Here is a 20,248-nt window from a genome sequence, read left to right as displayed (position 1 = left end):
GAAAATGGGGGCACCAAAAATAACCCTTGTAAGGCTCCTGTGCCCAACACACCAAGGTGCTTGCAACTACTAGCATTTGTTCAGATGACTGAATTTGTGAGACCTCTACAATTTAAGGTTAGCTGCTGCCAGTGAGCAGCAACTTGACATTGGCAATATCACTTCTCCTCCTTGGGACAGTGCAGAGGTTGACCTTCCAAAGCTCTCACATAAATGTCCTCATTTTAATATGGGATTTTCATACTTTCCAGGTTTTCTGTTCCTCTGGTAGGCTTCTGTGGAGAGTATGCAAGCTGTGTTTTCTATCTTCTTTTTTACCTTATATCTTCTCTTTGCATTTCACCTTCACTCTCCAACCTATTCTACTCTGCTCTGGGCCTTGTACAATTGACCCTTATGGACCAAAGCAATGGTTCCCTTATGCCTTGACTGCTGGTTGGGTTGTACTCATAGAAGGCATTGGCAGGAGATTGGGAGGTGGAAGAAAAGTGTGCACTCCCCCAGCTTCCTCCCTGACAAGATGCTGTGGGTTTGCTATGCTCCGTTACCATTTTCACAGCTCCTTTTAGGTGGCCAACTCTTTATAGCTCTTCTCTGTGGGTTCTGGTAACTCTCCATGCCTTACCCTAGGGGAAGTAAAGGCTCTCAGCTGTAGCTAGCCCTGGGTGCTGCACTATCTCTAAATGATTTCTATAAACCCTGCCCTTACTTTCACAAGTCACCCCTTTGTTAAATTCTCCTCAAATTACCCATTTGAGAGTGCCTGCCACCTCCTGTTGTGACCTTGGCTGGTACACAAGCCATGTCTCTTTGATTGTTCTCCTGAGAGACCTGGGATTGGGGACTCCCCCGACTAACAATGACCTACTCTCCCTGTGCTAACTCAACTTAGCAAAACTCCCCTCCCCTTCCCTCATCACACACGGATGAAAAGATAAAATAATTTATTTGATCTCAACTTACACTTTTGGAAACTCGAATGTTCATATGTAAGCTAGTTGTAGCATCTGATGTATGCAATAGCTTAAATACCCAAAGCAATATACAAAATAAATTGTACACATAGATTCTTTTAGATTTTATTTGAAGCTTATTTTTTTTTTGATGGTTTGCCAAGCATTTTAAAGCCTGATTCTTTCATTAGGAGAATGCCTGTCATTCAATAAACATTACCTATTTTTCAACAATATAAATTAAGCTCCTACTATGTGTCAGGCACTTGGCCAGACCCAGTGTATACCCAGGTGAAGAGTCTACACCCCCACCCTCATGGACATTACAGTCTAGCACAGAAGGGAAATACTTAAAAATGAATCACAAAATTGATTCTTAAATTACTACTGTGGTGCTATGGAGGAGAAACATAGACACTGTAAGAGCATCCAAGGCAAAGGGACAGGAGTGGGGAAAGAGGAAGTTGGGGGGCCAGGGGCAGTGCCAGGAAGTTGGGGAGGGCCCCTGATCATGCCTAGAAAATAGCAGGCTTACGTGGAGATACTTCATCTCACCATGATCTTTTCTGAATCTTTTCCTGATGTAAATTTAAATTTAAAGAGAAACAAAGACACATTAAATATATGAGTTCTTTAGCAAAGAAAAATGGTTATTTCTCCTTTCCACCTTTTCATTACCTGTCTCTCAGCAGGTAATGATGGAAAGGAGAAATAACCATTTGCCTAGCATGAAACATTACCCAGAATTTTTTTTACAGTGGAAAAAAAAGAAAAATATTGTGGTTATTACATGTGTTTTCGCACTAGGAGGACAAGTCTCTATTTTCTATTTTTGTCCTAAACTATATTTATTCAACATTCACACTCTATGTTTGGATACCTCTGCTGAAAAGTTAAAAGTATTCTAAGAGAATTGGGAGACTTTTTTTCCATCCTTTAGGACATTTTTGTTGGAATTATTGTTAAGTTTCCCAAAGAAATTTTCTAAGTACTCAAATTGCTAAAAGGCATTTAAAAATGAACAATTTTCAAATTAGCTGAATGTTCAAGCAGCAAACTTGTTATTAATGTGGGGCTTGGCCCCTTAGACACTTCCTGCTCTCACTGTTTCAAGCAGACATCCCAATAAAGGCCGCACAGATGTGAACACTCAAGGACAACGCCACCATCCGTCCTTCCAGGTGCACCCACTCTGCCCTGAGCATTTCTGGGGGCTGCAATCCTTAGACAGCTCTCAACCACACTCTGGCACCAGCACAGACAGGTACTGGCCCTCCCATTTTGGTGACAAATTCCTCCTTTATGACACACACTGTGATCCTCTCAGAGTTTTTAGATTTTTATCCTAGCTCAGCATAGGGCCACTGGGCATATTACTTACTTTCATGAAGGCCCTGGTACTTAAGATGGTCTTCAGTTATTTAAAGAGGCTAAAAGAGCTCTAGGTAAGTCACAGTAAATAGAGCAGGAAATGAGCAAGCCCGGGCTTTGTCTCCTCTCCTCTTCCTTCTCTGCGCCCTCAGTGCCACCTCCCCAACAAGCCCCTTGTCCCCTCTCAGCAGCTTCTTTATTAAGGTAGATGTGCCTCATACATACAGCAACCAGTGACCCGAATACAAACATTGTGCCCACCCCTGAGAAGTGCACGTGCCTGCTTGTCATACTACCCAGCCTGCTTGTCACACTACACAGGCTGATTCTTCAAGTTCAAAAAATATGATTCTGTATTCATGTATCCCAACTATGTTTACCTCTTTTTTCCCCTTTGCTAATTTAAACAGTACCTTTTATCCTTTAGTTAAGCAAATGGTGATTAAGAGCATTTGTATAATAATCAAGGATGAACTATTTCCACACCCTTCATCCAGGCTCCCAGAGATTATCACCATCCTCACTCTCATTACTGACACGGATTAAGAGTCAGGTCCTGTCCTAAGTGCTTTACAGAAATTGTATTTCATTTTATCTTCCTATGAATTCTGCAAGGTGAAGACTATTTATTCTCCACATTATACAATTGAGGAAACTGAAGCATTAAGAAAGTAAGTTACCTGACCAAGGTCACCTGGGTACTAAATGGAAGGCCTGGGAGGTCAGCCCAGATCTGCCTGATTCTACAGCCCAGTCTCTACACCATGATATTTGTCAAAATGGAACTCAACCCTTCAACTGAAGCATACATAGTGTATGCCGGTGGCGGTGGTGAGACCCTGTTTTTATAGTAGTCTCTAACATGCCTGAGGGGGCAGGCAGCCTGCCTGTCTTATTCACTGTGGATCCTCATCACTTAGTGCAAGCACTCGGCACAAAGTAGGGGATCAACAAGTGAGTGCTGAGGAGAGGGAGGAAGGAAGCAAGAAACGAAGAAAGGAAGGCAGGCAAGCTCTCCAAAGGAAAACAGTGTTTGGTAAAAACCAGTGCTGGGTAAAAAGCAGATAGCAATCACATCTGTCTGAAACTCAGTTCCTGGATCTGAATGCTATGGCCCTTTAAGAAACAAGGATGTGGGTTTTCAGTAGCTCAGAGTAATGAACAAGATGGGGGGCAAACTATTAGTCAAATGGTAGACTACCCAGATCAATCAAATCAGCCCACATACAAACAGGCAAGAAATGCTCAGAGAGCCAAACCCCAGAGAAGCAGAAAGCAGTGGGCAGATTTTCATTACAGAAGATTCCAAGAGTGGGGCTGGGCCGATGACCACTGGCAGGGGGACACTGGGAGCAACCCCAAAGACTAGTAAGTAATCAGTAGGGTGTCTTTCGGGTAGCAGTCATCCTGGAGACATTTATTTTAGCTAAAACCTAACAAGGCTCATAAGGCCAGCCCTCCCCCAAAGTATGGCAAAGAATGCATTCTACACCAAGAATGACTTGTCATTCATTCCACTGTTCATTGCACGTCTACCTCACTGGATGCTGGGGACAGAGTAATGAACAATGTTCCTACTCTCAGGCAGCTTACAACAAATCAGCAAATATACATGAGAAATATCAGGAAATAAGTGCTATGCGGAGAATAAAAATAGAGTCCTATAACACTCTTGGAGCTTACAGCAAATCAACAAGTAACCATGAGAAATCTCAGGATGTCAGGATGGGAAGAGGCATCTGCAAGAAACCATGTTACCCACTTTAAAATAACACAGAAGAAAAACAAGAACTCATTCTGCGTTTTCCCAGTAAAGCCAAAAGCTACAATCTCTTCTTCTTCCTGGAATTTATAGACATAGTTTTCCTTTCAGAATGCTGAAAGAAGTGTGACTGAGTTAGACTATAACAGCTCAAATCATTATACAACAGAGCGAGAGCAGCAAATAGAAAAAAGTGAAGAAATCCCCATCTATAGTGTTAAGGATGGATTCTGCAGGCCTGGGTCATTCTGGCAACTAACCTACTTTCCCAGCCAGTGTAGATGCCCCGGAGACCCTGTTAGCTTCAAGGAATGGTGAAAATCAGAAACTCAGCCAGGATCGTCCTTGTGTTACATCAGGGCCTGAGGGGCCTTATGAACTCACTGGCGGGAGGACAGGGTGGTGGTGGTCCTGTGAAGGCTTGGCAGCTCTGAGGGGCAAAAACACAGCGCTGAGCCAAGGCCAAAACGGGGGCAGGGGTGGGGAGCATTGGATGACTCCCCATCAGCCTTGGCATCCCTGGAAACCCATACAGTGGTCAGGACAACAAAAGACAGTGTCTATAGCACTCAGACAATGGCCTTGCTCTCTCACCAAAGGGGAAAATGTACAACCCCAAAGCCCCACTCCCCATCTTCTCCCTGCCCACTCACAAGGAAAAGTGGAGGTGGGGCACACATTAGATGCTGTGTCACAGTTATGCCCTGTCTTCTGGCACAGGCGGCATTTTACTGAAGGGGGAGGCATGCACAGTGCAAACGTTTTAGCCCCCAATGAAGAACTATGTCACAGGCAAACAAGGAGGCCAGAGTTATTCTGTGGGCACTGCAGAGGGGCTGCAGGTTTTTAACAGGGCTGGGATCAGACCCAGGCTTTGCGAGAGAAAGACGTATTGGTGAAGGGTCTCAGGATACATAGACAAAACTGAACAAGAAGGCAAAGTATCTGGAGACAATGAAAAATGAGGAATAACCGAAAGAACTGGGGAAGAAAAGAAAACTTAGGGGACACAAAATAGTCCTCTTCACATATTTCAAGGGCTCATATTTGGAAGAGGGTTTTACATTTCTCTACAAGGAAAAAACTCAAATAGAAGCTCAAGGGGGCAGGGATAGATTTCACCTGAAGACTAAACAAAAGTACTTTCTGATGACTAACACTGTGCAAAAATAGAGCAGGTTACCCATGAAAGCAGTGAGTCACCGGCAGTATTCATGTCCCATCCAGATTGCATAGCCATGAAGATCCCAGGCCATTTTAAGCCCGATTATTTCTTGCTTTTCTTCTGTCATCCCTAAGGCCCTTCTAAGTCTATCCCAGTCCTATTCCTCCTTAAAAACCCAATTCAAGTTCCATCTCCAAGTCACTGCATGCTTTTCCACAACCATCTCTCTGTTTTCCAGATAAAGCACTTATTACCAGTACCATTTATCTGGGAGATAAGTACAGTTTTGTGGCATTATTTCAACTGAACGGTCATTTAATTATTGTATGTCCATCACTTTTCACGGGTTTTATCTCTGCAATCAGATTAGCTCCTTGAAGGCAATAACCGCCTCTTGTATTTCTCAAACTAGCTTTGCACATAGCAAATGGCCAACCCGTTGGTTTATTACCAGGGTTTCTTAGTGCCTATTCTGAAAAACTACAGGTCTCAGTATAAATTTCTTGTATGCATACCTACAAGAAACCTTGTGGGTTCCTTCAGATGTCCTATCTTGATTATTTCATTTGTTGATTATAGCCAGTTATATTTTGGTTTCATTGAGCCAAATATTTCTTCCAATTAAAATAGTATTCTTCCACAATGTATTTTTAGAGAAGGGGAAAAAAGATTAAAACTTTTAATTAAAAACATTTTATAACCTTTCTTTCCATCCTAAAATAAAAGGAATGGTTCAGCAGCAGAATGTCATCCAGAAAACCAGCCGCTTATGAAAGGATTAATTTTTCTCATGGCTGAATTAAACAAGTGCAATTAACAGTACTGATTTATTCTCCTGCCCAAAGGTTACCCTTGTGAATATTTGAATTCAAGACCAATGACAAATTAAAGTGACTTTCAAATTAAATGGCCATAAGGAACTTCTCAGCTCCTGTGAATCTTTTTATGGCTACATCTGCTGAACCTGGCTTTTTAAGGAACTATAACCTATTTATATGAACATTTCTTTTTCTAAACACAGACTTCAGTGTATATGAATTCCAAGTATCAAAGGGTAGTTTACATCCTTATTTTGGGAGAAGGAGCCAGATTCATTCTGATACGGTTTCAATGTTTTGTCCCCTACAAATCTCACGCTGAAATGTGATCCCCAATGTTGGAAGTGGGGTCTTCTGGGAGGTGTCTGGGTCATGGGGATGGATCCCTCATGAAGGGCTTGGTTCCCTCCTTGTGATAATGAGCGAGGTCTCCCTCTGAGTTCACGTGAGATCCAATTATTGAAAAAAGTGTGGCACCTCCTCTGTCTCTTTCTTGCTCCTGCTCTCATCATATGATGTGCTTGCTCCCCCTCTCCCTTCCACTATCATTGTAAGCTTCCTGAGGCCTCGTCAGAAGCCAAGCAGATGCTGGTGCCGTACTTGTACCCCCTGCAGAACCATGAGCCAAATAAACCTCTTTTCTTTATAAAGTACCCAGTCTCAGATATTCCCTTATAGCAACACAAAAACAGACTAACGCACATTCTAAGCCAAAGAAATTGAAACTACCTTAAGACACTGCTTTTGAGCAGGTGCCATGAGCTTGTCATACACCAAGTCCTTTTGGATATTAGGAATTAAGGCAGACTGAATGGGAAGTAACTATAAACTCTAAGTTTTACAGTTTACAAAGCACTTTATAACTATAAACTAAATATAAACTATAAAATACTATGGACCTACCGTGTATGTTGAAAGTCACTGTGCAAGAAGTTAGGCTTCTCATAAGGGCACAGCCTTGAAAATTCCTATGAGTTCTCACATATAAAAAATTCCACAGCCAGGCATGGTGGCTCACGCCTGTAACCCCAGCACTTTGAGAGGCCGAGGCCAGTGGATCACGAGGTCAGGAGATCGAGACCATCCTGGCTATCATGGTGAAACTCCGTCTCCACTAAAAATACAAAAAAATTAGCCGGGCATGGTGACAAATGCCTGTAGTCCCAGCTACACGGGAGGCTGAGGCAGGAGAATTGCTTGAACCTGGGAGGCGGAGGTTGTAGTGAGCCGAGATCACACCACTGCACTCCAGCCTGGGCGACAGAGTGAGACCCCGTCTCGAAAAAAGAAAAAAAAAATTCCATGTACCATTGTCATGTAACACGTGTTCTGTGACCTTGAATAAGTTAGCATACACTGGAAACTGTGAGGGGTTTAGCAGACGCATGCTTTTCCCTTCCATCTTAGGCAGCTTCAGCACCAAACAGCAGCCTAAACCCACTGAGTATCAAGAGTCTAAACAATTCCATTGTTAAAGGAGAAATAAGCCACAGTGTGAATAGACCCCCAAGTGGCTGTCTTCTACCAGACACACATACTTCTGAGATATAGACCGAATGAGTCTCAGAACTGTCCTCCCTTTTGAGCACGTTTATCACAGAAGTTCACCTACCTTTGGGGTTCTGTCCCTCTGCTACCAGGTAGCGAGGGCTGTTGTCACCTAATTGATGGGCATGTTTTCTCTTCTTCCTCACCCCTGGCCCATCTCAGGGGCTCTGCCGAGGGCTTATTTTCTGTTATAGAACCAAGATTTCCTTTTCTTTAGGAAAGGTTAGTTCTAAACACCTTAGCCCTCCCCCTGTTCCCTAACCCCAGGACTCCGTCCCTATGCCATGGCCTGAAGAAAGCCAGAAATAAGAAGTTTCAAATTCTCTTTGTCCCAGAGCTCATGATATTTTGGGATGAATTTTATGCAATCTGAATTTTCACCCTTATCTTAGTAGAGAAAAACTTATGTTAAATTCACCCACGCAACTTAGGCCTCCCTGATGAGTTTGTCTTTGTGAAACAAACGTTAACAAACCAGAACTGTAGGGTTGTGTTGTGTGTATGTGTTGTGATGGATACTTTCCGCTGGCTCCTTCAAATCCACTCCCTCCCCTTCTCCACACTGCTCTGTACCCCAGAAGGCTGAATTTTATGGAATGTAGCCATGGGCCTTCTGGCCTTTCTGGGTTTTGGTTGAGGTTTGCCAATGGATGGCCTTGGCAGGTGATCAGAAAGAAGAGGAACTGGTGGGTTGACTCTTCCCACCATCTTCCTGGCGGGTGGATGTGCTCCTCTGTGTAAGGTGCAGCCCCTGTCCAGTGGCACCTCCTGTATCTGGGTTTGGTTCCCTACCCAGTCCCCTCCAGGCTTAGGGGTCACAGTGGCTTCTCAGGGTGCTTCCGTCATCCTCTGTTAGTTTCTTTTAACCATGCCAACACTTTTGTAAACATGTCTCTCCTGAATCATCTGCTTGAATACGCTGCTTCCTGCCTGGACCCTGTGACATTATTTTCAGTCTAGCATCCTTCAGAAATGTCTTCACCTGAGGTTTCCACAAACCATGAGCACCTAAGAACAGGATGTTTATGAAAACGGCTCACTCCTTATTACTTGGACAGTTCTCTGTTTCTAACTCTTTAACTTTCCTAAAGATTTTAATGCCAAAAACATTCTGTATTCAGTTAAAATATAGTACCACAATTCCAGGTACTGCATCCAAAGGGAAAAGTTCCTGCTTTCAAGACTAATTGTATAGACACAGCCTTCTTCCAACATATGGTTTCATTACATAGTCTTGATAAATACCAGTATAACAATATATATCATTGTGACCTCAGATAGTATCACTTACAGAATAAATGGCCTGAGCTTTGAAGAATAAGGGCAAAAACCTGCTCTACAGGATAACTGACTAATAAATGCTGAAGCTCTGAAGCAAAAAGCGTTTGCTTAACTCAGTTTAATTATTTCTAAATGACTCAAAAACAACTCTCAGAAACTTGGGAAGCCAATAAGCACTGAAACATGTTCTTTCCATCAGCGGAGAGGGCTTAGAGCACTCTCCAAAACAATATCCTCTCTCCCCCTACAGTTGAAACTGAAGACAAGCCAAGAGCTGCCAAGTATAACGTTAGCCACGCAGAACCCATTTGAAGCAAACGGAGTACAGCAACATTCTCTTGATTAAGTTTCCTTTTGAGCAAGATTCAAGGAGTGCTGAAAACCCAGCACTCGACTTTTAAATCACAGAGAATGGTATTTAATGATTGATTCTGTGCTTCTCCGAGACAACTCTACCCAGGGAGTACCCACCATCCCCTCAGTTCACTCACTGGGACTCAACTTCCCATCTCAGCTGAGAGCTCAGGCCCCCACACACTTTGGGGGCTGGAATACCTCCCATGGACACCAGCCCTTTAAGTAGCCTGTGACAGAGGACACCAGAGTCAGGGACATGGATTTTAAAGAACTATGTAGCTTAAGGGCCTGCCCTTATCCTTTAATCAAAGGGTGAAGGTTTTCAAAGCACAACCCAAGTTACTCACATAAAGCATATTACAACCCCTGATGTTCAGTTTTGGAACTCAGCCGCCATGCTGTGTGGAAGCCAACAAGCCGTGGAGGGGTGCACATGGACAGAAACTAGGGCTCCCCTCACCCCGGGTCTTCTGATGACCCCCACAGCCCCAAGCTCCCAGCCGCCAGCCATGTGAGTGAGCCGTCTTGAAAGTGGACTCTCCAACCTCCACTCGACTCATCCCAGCTGATGGTGTACAGAACAGACCTGAGCCTTCCCGCCCGGACCAGCTCAGGTTAGAGATCCGTGAGGGATGGAAGTGATTGTTGTGCTAAGCCCCTAGACCCCAGGGTGGTTTGTTATGCAGTCATAGACAGCCCGAACTTTTCCTGGTAATTCCAATATGAAACTCGTTAAATACGTCCTCAGCCAGTGACAGGATGGAGAAATGAGAGATGAGGCAGATTCTATAGCTTTTATATTTTTAAAAACTGTGAGAGGCTAAATATAACAAAGAAAAGCAGTTGTGGTCTTTCACAGTTTGACATTTTACTCTGTTTTAAGGGCTAGAAAAATTAAAGGAAGAAAGAGGATGAACATGAATGTCACTGGGACCAGAAAATCAGGCCTGAATGGGCATTCCAAGCCCTGTCCCCTCACATTAGGATCCCTCAAACATTTCCTTTTTCTTCCCAAGCTGCTTGTATTGGCTGGAAAGATTATTTATACTCAACATTTCTTCCCGAAAGGATCTTCAGATCAAATTTTTAAAACACGCATTTAATAACATTCAAGGAGTAAGGGTTGGAACTTGGAAGCCTTAGGGACTCTTTCCTCTCAAAACTCTCTTGCACACTCCTGCCACACAACATTCCTCAAGCTGCCATCGGTATATCACTCCCCTGTTCAAAAATAAATGGTCATTCCTTTTTGTTTACTGTGCTCATTCCAATTTTCTTTTCTTTTCTTTTTTTCTTTCCTTTTCTTCTTTTTTATTTTTTTGAGACAGAGTCTCACTCTGTTGCCCAGGCAGTGGCACGATCTCAGCTCACTGCAACATCCGCCTCCCCAGTTCAAGTGATTCTCCCGCCTCAGCCTCCTGAGTAGCTGGGATTACAGCAGGTGTCACCATGCCTGGCTAATTTTTGTATTTTTAGTAGAGATGGGGTTTCACCATGTTGGCCAGGCTGGTCTTGAATTCCTGACCTCAGGTGATCCACCTGCCTCAGCCTCCCAAAGTGCTGGGATTACAGGCGTGAGCCACCGTGCCCAGCCGACAACATTCCAATTCTCTTTGTCCATCTTTTATGGTACTATGGCTTCACCTTGAACTGGTTCTGAACATGCCTTGGCTATTCCCAGCTATAAGCTTTGATTCATGTCAAGCCATAGGCTCTTACCTATGTCTTTTGTTCAGTCAACCATCTTGCAAAGTCATGTTTGAACCTGATCTCAATTTAAAAAAAAAAAAAAATTCCTGCCCACCACAGCTGCCAGCAATCCCTCTCCCCATTTAAACTCATACAGCAGTCATAACTTGCAGCTCTCATCTGACTCTGTGCAGCTCTGCCCATTCTCCAGCATCAAGGGCAGGGCCACCTCTCTTGCATCTTTGCTCTCCTCCTCACCCAACTCCACACACACCCGGAGCCCAACTCAGTATCTTTAATAGCTTATACACTAAATTACTGCTTATTAGATTAGTTAACAGAACAAAATAATTATAGCAAGTGGCTAACAAAGGTTCTTCCAGGAATATTTTTTGTCTTTCCCAGTGCTTAATCTTAAGGACAGAACTGCTAATTAGGTAATTCTGAGCTTGAGCCAGCCAGTGGGGTTGATAAGTAAGAATGTGAGGGGAGTGAGGAGTCTCCAGCAGGGAGGCGCTGCTGATGCCCTGTTAGACAGGCCTGGGGGTCCCCAGAATCACACCTGCATAGGACAGATGGAATCTTAAAGGCCACCTACACAGAGGTTTATCTTACGTTTATTACATATGAAAAAAGGTATAGACATTATTTAGTGCAAACCTTCATGTCACAGATGAAGACAGTAAAACTCAGAGGATAAGTAATAAGCCCCCCAAGTCAGCAGAAATGGCCTCAACCTCAGATCTCCTCACTCCTATTCCAACATTCTTTCCACTACAGAAAACTGGGCGACTATTGCCTTTTCTCAACATGCACTCCTCTTTGAAGGGCAGACTAGCAGCAGTGTTTCAAGGTGAATGTTTGATTAATGTTTTTAAAGGCATTTTTTCCTGTGAAGAGTGACCTAAATTGCCAGACATTTTCTTCTTGAACAAAATCAAAAAATTCCTACTTTTGTCCTCTGACTGCGAAAGCTGTGTCCATGTATGTAATATGCAACCAGTCTTTCCAAAGGAGAAGGTATATCCTATCTGAGCACTGCATCGTGCATCTCTCTGGGCTGAAAACAATGAACCAGGCCACCTAATTGGCATATCCAAAAGAAAAATATAAATGATAAAAGCTGATGCATGAAAAACAAACCCAAGACATAGGCAGGATGTGTACATTTACTTGAGAAATTGATAAAAATCAACTTAAATTACTAACTCCTTTCTTGCAGAGCCTCAGCACCTCCCCTGTCAGCATACTAGCACATCCATTTTACTAGATGGATATTCCAGAGTCCAAGATGTATTACATCTTTCCACCGACCTTGTCAAAACACACCTTTTCCATCACAAGAAGTGATAAAGTAACACCATACCCTAGATCAATAAGATCTGACACACAAACTGACACAGTAGCACAAACTCACCTGGAAAAGGAATTTTTAATTAAAAGAAGTAACTCATAAGACATGGGTACTCCATAGTGTTTTCAAGTTCTTGCTCTACATTTTGACAAAATAAGGAAAAACTGAAAGGCATTATATGTGTAATATATAACATATTAACATATGCATATGCATGTATGTGTGCGTATGTATATACAGAGGCTGAGGCAGTAGAATAGAGTAGTTAAGAACCCAGACTCTAGAGCCAGGTCACCTAGTGAACATCCCAGCTCTGTCACTGTATGACATTGAGAAACTTACTTAATTGTCTAGTTCAGTTTCTTCCTCTAAAACATGGAGTTGATCATATTAGTTAATTCATAAGGTTGTTACGAAGATTCAGTGACAATACAGGTCAAGTACTTAGAACGGTGCCTGGCCTGACTAAACATAAGTGCCGTTGTTATTATTGTTGTTGTCGTTATCTGTGGTAAGGACAAAATTATTAATATGTGACTATCCATGGTCTTCCCCCATCCTTGTCTGCTTGTAATGAAGGTATATTCTTGCTTACCAAGTCAGCTTCAGGGTTTTTCCCTTGTTATATGAAGTCTGAGTCTGAGAGAGAAAATCCGCCAGAGGACATTTAGACTCTATTTCCCCAGAGAGGTTCTACACAGCAAGAAGAGCCCTGTGGGTTGCATGGGCCTTGGGGAAGATGGCTGGATAAATGAGCTAGACAGCAGGTGCCAGCAGAAAAAAAAAACCAGAGAAGCCAATGAGAGGTGAGATAGCAATGGGAAGAGAGATGGAGGGGTGTCTAGCAAGTGCAGCATGCAACAGGATTGAAAAGGAGAGGACCGGAGTTTTAAGAATGTCCATTAGATTTGTTTGAGAGAAACAATAAAGATTGAAATTAAATATTTCTAATTAATTTTGATTGTTGGACGTTTCTTTGAATTTGGTGCTCTACTGGGACTGAACCTCGTGGGAACCGGGCTTTTGTGAGGGCTGTGTGGCAAGTGATAAAGAGGGAGCAATGTGAAGTATACAGTTTCAGATTTATAACAAGTACAAGTGATCACAAAGCAGGGAATGTCAGTGAGCAGAGCACACAGTTTTCAAAAGGAGCTAAAACAGGCCTTGGATGTATTCACTACAGCCCTTTGAAAAATATTCTGGCAATAGGTATCCAGAGCCACAAAAATGTTTCTCACCCTTAATGCACTACTAATTCATCCTAAAGGAATAAACTTTGTACACAAAAAGATGCTCATGACATTACTTATTACAGTGTAAAAAAATTGGAAATAACCAACCAACCAAATTAGAGCAGATTGATTTAATAGGATGCTATGACTTTGTTTAAAATTACAACGCGGCAACTTGGAAAACAATTTTGTGATGTAATATATAATATAAAAACCGAGAACACTGACTCTAATCCTGGAGCTGTCCATATGCAGTTTAAAGGAGACAGGAAATATCATTGTTTTAGATTGATGGACTATAGCCCCATTGCTGATGTTGTTCTGCTGACTCACTTGCTTCTCCTGGCTTTCAAAACTCCTTCAGTTTCCTTGGAACAAGTGACTTATGGACTAACCCTCATCCGATTAGAGCTGTGGCATCTGTAAGTGCCCACCTCACTGTAAAGAGATCTGGTCCTAGGCCCTCTCATTCTCCTGGTTCTAGTACAGAAATGATAAGAATAAGAATTTGCATTCATTTTAAGGTTTTGAAACTTTTACAATTTCAGATTCTCTGACAATTGGGTTTAGAGGGTTAACACAGCCTTTCACATCACATTTCTTTAAATAAAAGTCCCAGCACGCCTGGGTCAGTAAGGAGAATGCTTAGATAGTGTTTTTGTGGAGAGCCTGCATGGTCCTGCCACGTCCCCTGTAGAATTCATCCTGGTTTTTTATTTAAGAAACTTGCTGAAAAAAAGAGAAACATAACATCTTAACACCATTCATTCATTCACTCGTTCATTCCACAAGGAAGCACCAATTATATGCCACTGTTTTTGGTACCAAATATGTCATAGTCTCAACCTATAAAAAGTGCACAGAACAGGTAATTCTCACAAAATGTGATGATAGCCTTGAGAGAGAAATCATGGGCAAGACCTAGGGGGTACAATGAACCCAGCTTTGAGGAAGCCAGGGAGGGAGACAGCATCCCACTTAAATTCAGTCCTTATTAGTTCAAAGCAATCAGGTGGGAAAATGAAGAAACAGGCTCAATTCAGGTTCTGTATTCATGTTTCTAAGCCACTGATATAGTTTGGCCAGTGTCCCCACCCAAATCTCATCTTGAATTGCAGCTCCCACAATTCCCAAGTGTTGTGGGAGGGAGCCAGTGGGAGGTAATTGAATCATGGGGGTGTGTCTTTCCCTTCCTGTTCTCTGGATAGTGAATAAGTTTCATGAGATCTGATGGTTTTATAAAGGGGAGTTTCTTGCACAAGTTTTCTTCTCTTGTCTGCCTCCAGGTGAGACGTGTCTTTCACCTTCCGCCATGATTGTGAGGCCTCCATACCACATGGAACTGGGAGTCCATTAAACCTACTTCTTTTGTAAGTCTAAGGTATATCTTTATCAGCAGCATAAAAATGGACTAATACAACCACATTCCCTGAGACTCCCACAGCATTAGGGCAAGCAATATTCTCCTAAATATAGCCCCCTGCCAACCACCTATCTATTAGCAGATATCATAAAAGTAACTTGTGGAACAAAATCCCCTCAGCACATAGCAGATGAACTAACACCTGAGTGCCCACTGTGGCTAGGCCATTGCACTAACTGGTAATCTTGCCATTTTGATTTGCTTTGTCCTAGACAAAAATATTCTGCTCCATCTTAGCTAGGCTCTAATTTGGCTCTGTGAATGGCAGTGGCAGAAAGTAATTTATTTTGGTCTTAAGCAGAAAGGAAGACATATTTTGTTAGGGGTAGAGGGCATGGTGATTCATTTTTTGACTGCATTGTATCAACAACATCCTATTTTTATATAAAAAAGTTCATCTCCTCCAATTCTGATGGTGCCCTGAGTCACCTCAGTGTGGCAATCAGAGAAACTACATAGTCTTGTCATAATTGCTATCAATCATCAGGTGCCCCTAACCTCTCACAGAAACGCCACCAATACTACCTGTTCCTGTGAGGCTGCTACCCTTAGAGCAGCAAGCACGATGAGAATTTGAGGGAAAAGGAGTCAGTATTGATCTGTCTCTATTGTAATGTCACTATCACAGAGACTTTAACCTTAAAATGAAAAACCTTCTTATTTTGGCCTCCTGAATGAAATTTTGGGAGGAAGAAAACTAATTTTGAAACATTCAAAAGGTCGCAAAAAGTTACCGAAGACATAAATAGTACCGATTCATGTGTCTGAGTTCTCCTCCCAGGCAGGTAAGAGCCAAGAAAGTTCAGGAAGGGCTAGGAGGCTCAGAGGTTTCTGGTGCCAACAGAGAAAGGCAATACAGGACCCTGAGGAGAGACAGCAATACAGCTCAGCAAACCATTCTATGCAAAGGGGCTAACTAGGTCAAGGAAGGGCTCAGGTTGAGAGGAGGAGAAAATAGAATGGAACAAATCTGTTAGTGCTTTTCTTAGCTCGTCTGTGGCCAAGGCAGGTGCCATGGAGGGCCCACAACCGTTTTAGAAAATCACTGACCACCATGCAGAGCAAAAATCGGTCTCTGGAAGAGGATGGTCCTCTTGAAAATCCCTCAGAAAGGTGTCTCACTGGGGACTTGCCATGTCACTTGTCAAAAAAGATGGTAAAAAAACTAGCACAGCCAGTTTTTTCTTATGGTACTGGAGCAAACCCCTGCTTCTCTGGTTGACTACCAGCTAAAGTATCTGGCTTCATTTATAGGCTATGTTGTATGAAAAGTGCATTACTACACTCCATGTGGCAAGATGCCTGCATTATGAAAGTCTCATGGGAACTGAAGCCATCTGAACAAAGAACATGGGCTGGTGACAAATCCTTCCCTGGAGCCAGATGGATGGGCGGATAGACGTGCTGGTACTACTCAAATGTCCGGTGGCCTTGTTCTCATTCTCTGTCTCCCCAACCCCCATTTCCTCTTTCCTTTCCTCTTCTCTAATCACATACAGTTGAACTCGATAAGTAACAGTATATAACCTTTGCCCAAGGTCAAGTGAATTTATGAATTTCTATTATTAAACTGCAATTATATGTATTATTTATAAAGGCTAAAAATATAAATGCTTCTAAGAAATATTAAAATACACAAAGACAAATCATGCATTATGGGTTAATAAAGAAAACCAAACTATCAAGGAGATCTTTCCTCCATGTTGCAACTGACAGGAAAGAGGTCAACTGTGCTGGTCCACACCACAATAATATGAATGGCTCACACCCCATCTTTGCCACTTACCAGCTGGCTAAACTTGAGCAAAGCCATTAACATCTCTCTGTCTGAATTCTAAATGGGAATAATAATGGGTTGTTGCAAGGCTGAAAGAGCAAACACATGTGAATCACTCACAGCAGTTTCTGGAATGGGGTCATCGCATTGCACAACTCCAGAGTCATATTAACATTGTTGTCCATGAAAGGCACCCCTGGGAGTGCAGTGTTCAGCCCATGCCCAGGCCTGGCACACCACAGGTGCTCACTCAGCATTTAATATTCTTATCCTTTACTGAGCTCTTACTATGTGCTGAGCAATGTGCTGAGTGATTTTCAAGGATTTTTTTTACTTAATCTTTCAAATAACCCTATAAGGTAGGTACTATTATTTCCATCTTCAAAATAAAAAAAAAAAGTAAGGCACAGAAAGTTTAAACAGCTTGTCCAAGATAAGCTGAGGAATCAGGATTCAGACACTGGTGGTCTCATGCTTATTAGCCATACTAGATACTACAGATGGTAGGGGCATTCAAAGGGCCAAAGGGACAAGTCCTACTTAGAGTAAGTTAATAAACTAATACAATTAATCCACAAGTTCACTCTACAGGAGGGAAAAAAAAAAGATGATAACAAATCATTCCTTCTATTTCCAGAATGTGTAGCCCTGGGTTCATTACCTGCTGCTGCCACCTTTTCCCTTGTGCTACAAAAATTTAGAATGCCATACCCCAAATTATAAATATCATCAGTTTTCCAGAGTCATCAAAGACCTTTCTGTGCCCACAGCGCCTAACAAAGGCACCTGTCATTAGTTAAATAAGTAAACTACTAGGTTGTTAACAGAAGGGTCAACACAAATCTATCTGCTAATTGGCTGTTGAACTAATGTCCCAGCAAAGGGAAGAGGAGCTCTGCTGCCCACAGTGGGACCTGGAATTTCAGTCTTTGGGTTTTGGACTATCTCTTGCTGTCTAAGGAGTAACACTGGGTGGGATACTATTTTATACCAGGAAGTCCCAAGGATGGGATGCAGGGGCAGGTCTGGCACAGAATGGGGAAGGGTGGGTGAAGCTCCAACAAGTCCCCCTCCTCTTGGTCCTCCTACTACTGACTCTCCCTACTACTCCAGGCTGCTCCTGCCTCTCCCTACTACTCCAGGCTGCTCCTGCCTCTCCTACTACTGACTCTCCATGGCATAGGATTGGCCATTGTGTTTGGGACATACTGCACTTTCACAAACTAAAAGGACATAGACTTCTTGAAGCAATGTGGCAGAACAAACTCTGGAATCAAACCGGGTTGAAATCTTGACTCTATCACCTATCACTGTGACGTGCCAAACTCCTTGGAGTCCTCTGAGCCTCAGTTTCCTCATCTATACAACTGACATATGAATAGAGTCTTCCTTATAGAATTGATGTGAAGATTAAATGCAAGTCACCTCCCAGCACTGCATAAATAAAAGCTGCTCTTCCAGACTCTGGACTGATTGAAAAGTAGTGACATTTTCTTTCTCTAATTTATGAGGACGTAGACATTACAATAAGTGCTATGTTCATCAAGGCTATTGCCATAAGAATATCTCTAGGCAGCATATTTTCCTAAAGCTTCTTTTACTTAACACATTTCTAGAACTTCTCCGGAACTGCTTTCAGTGTGTATATCTTTGGTGATCTCTCTCCTGAGGGGATGCATTGAAATAAGAGTGACCATTCAGAGCCAAGGGAGGTACTGGGAAGAGAAGCATCCTATTGGTCAAATGCCAGGGTGACTGTGAAGTCCCAATCTGGTTCCAACACTATCACTCTAGTGTTAGTGTCTCCAGCTCTATCACTACCACCCACAGCTCTCTGATTTTACACACTCAAGCCTCACCCCACCCCTAGCCCAGCAGAGATTTTCCTGTTCCCAGGGCTCCTCAAGGGCTACTGTTCCTGAATGAAGTGTCACAGCCTTCTCTTCCTGATCCATCCAGAGATATCCTATTTATCTAGCAAATCCCAGCCCACATGTCAATCCTTCTGTGAAGCTTCTCCTGTCCATGAGCCACACTAGCACAGTGGTTAAAGACACAGGCATGAAAGTCTAATGACAAGGGCTGAGGAGAAGCAGCAGGGCAAGGGGGCCATGTGCATGACCTGGAGAGTGCACGACCCAGAGAGTCACATAGCTGGGATCTGAATCCTGCCTCTACTACATGCTCACCAGCTTTGTGACTTTAGACCAGTTACTTCATATCCCCAAGGCTCATTACTCTCAATGATGAAATAGAATAGAGTAGTAGCTACTTCAGAGGTCTACATTGGAGTTTATATAAAGCACCTAGAACAACCAGCAAGCATTTGTTTAATAAAGTTCTAAAATCATCTCTTAGCTGGGTGACCTTGAGTGACCCATCTAACTTTTTTTGCATCTCACTTTTTTGTCTTTAAAATTTGAAAGAAAAATAACATCTACTTTGTAGGATTGCTGAGGATCAAATAAAGTAATGTATGGAACTTGAGCAGTGCCTAATTGTGTAGAGCCTTGTATATGGTAGGATTTCAACAAAGTTATAGTTTTTTTTTTTTTTTTTAAGTTTGCTTCTTCTGAACTCAGTAACACCTTATTTATATCTCTATTATGGTACACATCAAATTATATTATGATAGCCCAGACTGGGGACTTCTTGAGAACAGGAACTCAGTCATTATTCTTCTGATGAAGGGAAAGTCAATTCAGCTGGCAACTAAGATGTGCGAAGGATCTGAAAATTCAAACCAAAACCATAATTGCAAAATTAGATTATTATTCACAACATTGAAAACCTGTATAAGCCATGACATGCAAAACAAACTAAACCCGGACTCTATACCTGCTCATTCAGACACGTATTGTATTCAGCCATTCTTGCACTGATATAAAGAAATACCTGAGCCTGGGTAATTGATAAGAAAAGAGATTTAATTGGCTCACAGTTCTGCAGGCTGTATAGGAAGCATAGCGGCATATGCTTCTGGGGAGGCCTCAGGAAGCTTCCAATCATGGTGGAAGGCAAAGGGAGAGCAGGCACACCACATGGTGAAAACAGGAGCAAAAGAAAGGGGAGGTGCCACATACTTTTATACAACCAGATCTCCTGTAAACTCAGAGAAAGAGCTCACTCATCACCAAGAAGATGGCCAAAGCCATTCATGAGGGATCCGGCCCCATGATCCAAAGACCTCCCACCGGGCCCCACCTTCAACACTACGGCTTTCATTTCCCAAACATGATATTTGGTTGGGGACAAATATCCCAACTATATCATATATGTTCTAAATAAGGCCACAGACAAACTGATCTACCTGTAACGCCACAGAGTCATGTGTCCTCAAGATAAGAGCACTGATTGTTCCAGCAACTTCCTGGTTTATGAATTCTGACCAATCTCTTTCAAGAGCATCCTATAACTAACTTCAACCCTGCAAACTCTATAGATATTCTTCCCAAGCTTCCACCTGTTGAAATGCCCCACACCTCTCCAAGGTGTGACTCTCTCTTACTGCAGCAGCA

General features: G+C 42.6%; 2 protein-coding genes across 6 annotated transcripts in view; one reads left to right on the top strand and one right to left on the bottom strand.

The window, feature by feature from the left end:
- NCALD (neurocalcin delta) overlaps window positions 1-20,248 on the bottom strand; it is a 448,039-nt gene that overhangs the window by 297,708 nt on the left and 130,083 nt on the right. The window lies entirely within an intron of this gene.
- The window catches only part of BAALC (BAALC binder of MAP3K1 and KLF4), a 1,274,875-nt gene continuing 1,258,121 nt past the window's right edge, over window positions 3,495-20,248 (top strand). The window contains exon 1 of the mRNA XM_050800757.1: window positions 3,495-3,498. The gene's annotated coding sequence lies outside the window, so the exon portion shown is untranslated. The remainder of the gene's footprint in view (window positions 3,499-20,248) is intronic.

Source organism: Macaca thibetana, chromosome 8, assembly GCF_024542745.1.
Source record: "Macaca thibetana thibetana isolate TM-01 chromosome 8, ASM2454274v1, whole genome shotgun sequence".
Lineage (NCBI taxonomy): Eukaryota > Metazoa > Chordata > Mammalia > Primates > Cercopithecidae > Macaca > Macaca thibetana.
The sequence above is the reverse complement of the archived record's forward strand: the minus strand, read 5'-3'. Positions and strand labels throughout refer to the sequence as shown.